At 46.5% G+C, this 1,948-nt stretch overlaps 1 long non-coding RNA gene across 1 annotated transcript in view; it reads right to left on the bottom strand.

Annotated features, from left to right (window-relative positions):
- Positions 1–317: 317 nt before the first annotated feature.
- LOC122547578 overlaps positions 318–1,948 on the bottom strand; it is a 14,375-nt gene continuing 12,744 nt past the window's right edge. The window contains exon 3 of the long non-coding RNA XR_006311034.1: positions 318–517. This is a non-coding gene — a long non-coding RNA (uncharacterized LOC122547578). The remainder of the gene's footprint in view (positions 518–1,948) is intronic.

Raw genomic sequence — 1,948 nt, 5'->3', positions numbered from 1 at the left:
CAATGGGAAACAGCTGACCAACCAGCTCAGTATCCTGTTCCTGCTGTGTTCCAATCCCCTTTCATGACTTTACCTCGAATAACTATATCTAAGTCCTCCTTTAGCTTCACTGCCTTTTGTTCCAGTGACGTTGCGGTGTTACTGTGTGGGGGAGGCAGGGGTAATGTGATGGTGCTCTTCCTGAAGGATGCACTCAGCGTCCCTCATCATCCTGCAGTAACATCAACCAGGTTTCAGCAACTAGAGATAGAAACCATTTCCAGAATATGGGCATCACTGGCTCAGCCAGCATTTACTCCCCTTCTATAGTTACCCTTGAGAAGATGGGAGTGAGCTGCTGTCTTGAACCATTCACAGTCCACTTGGCGCAGATAAACCGACAATGCTGGGAGGGCGAGTGTTGCAGGATTTTGGCCGAGTGATTCTCTATCTTTGGTTCTTCAAATTCTGGTTAACTTTATCACGATCAGCACATGATGTTGAGATTTCAGTCTGCAAATCTTCACCATCTAGCACCCTGTATAAAGGAATATGTACAGATTAGAAAGTCAGAACAGACAATTCTCGTTTTTCTGGAATATCTGTTTCCCCTTTCTTCCCCCAAAGATATAACCCTCCAGCCCAATTACTCTCTCCTACCATTCTGACTCTGCTATCCCCTAATGTACACCCTCCCCATTCTCATGGAGTTACTGATAAACAGATCCATGGCACCACTTCCCGTCCCTGGTTAGACTCTGCACCCTTTCTGGGTTCACTTCCTTTCCCTTCAGTTGCTGCAAGTCAATAATGTAACAGCAGAATGAAACAAAAGGAAACAGAAAGGGAGGCGACAAATCCTGGTCAGAAGAGGAACCTTCAGTCTGGGAGAATGGGTCAGATCCTTCTTTGTTTCCCATTAGTTGATTCCCACCATTACAATGAATTGGGGATGGAGAGTGGTCCTACATGGGTGTAGTGACACTTTGACCCCCCAACTGACCAATACTATGAGCAGATGCATTCCTCCTCCAGCCGATCACAGTGTGAAATACTTTCCGCAAAGTATACTTACCCTAAGTACATGCTCCAAAACCCGCCCACATTCTGTACATGTACAGTGCTGGGTTTCCCCACACACGTGTGGTCCCTGCCTCAGGGCTTGTGGGAGTTGTAGTCCCCATGAAGCCACTGGAGCCCTATCTGGAAAGTGATTGAAAAGTGTAGGCTGGAGGGTTGTGTATAGGATTCCCATTCAGACACACAGAACATATGGACTGTCACTGGGTTTTACTGAGTCATCTGCTTCCACAACCTGATTTTTTGATGTAAGGAATATAGATTCAGCCAACTGGGGCGTGGGGTGGTTAATGGGAGAAGCAGACTTTACGAAGAGTTGGCTCAATGGTTAGCATTCCTGACTCACAGCGTCAGGGTCCTGGATTTGATTCCAGCCTTAGGCGACTGTGTGGAGTTTACACGTTCTCCCCGTGTCTGTGCAAGTTTCCTCTGGGTGCTCCAGTTTCATCTCTCAGTCCAAAGATGTGCAGGATAAGTGGATTGGCTATGCTAAATTCCCACAGTGTCCATGCCTGTGCAGGTTAAGCCATTAACCATGGAAAATACAGGAAATGGGTGAGTCTGAATGGGATGCTCATTATAGGGTTGGTGTGGACTCCATGGACGAATACCCTGTCTCTACACTGTAGGGATTCTATTCTATTCTCATAATGAAGAATGTACTTATCTCAATGTGCTGTGAATCTGTGGAATTCCCTATTCAAAATGCAGTGGATGCCTGGGCAATGAGCAAATTTAATGCAGAGATACAGATGTTTCATTTGCAATGAGTTGAAGGGTGAAGGAGAGCAGGCGGGAAAATCCAGCTGAGACGGAGGTGAGCTCAATCATCATGGTATTAAATGGTGGAGCTGGTTCAAAGGGCTGCATTGCCTCTCCTGTGCCCAAT

This window comes from Chiloscyllium plagiosum, unplaced genomic scaffold (genome assembly GCF_004010195.1).
Source record: "Chiloscyllium plagiosum isolate BGI_BamShark_2017 unplaced genomic scaffold, ASM401019v2 scaf_2507, whole genome shotgun sequence".
Classification (NCBI taxonomy): domain Eukaryota; kingdom Metazoa; phylum Chordata; class Chondrichthyes; order Orectolobiformes; family Hemiscylliidae; genus Chiloscyllium; species Chiloscyllium plagiosum.
Note: the sequence above shows the minus strand (reverse complement) of the source record. Positions and strands in the feature narration are given on the sequence as shown.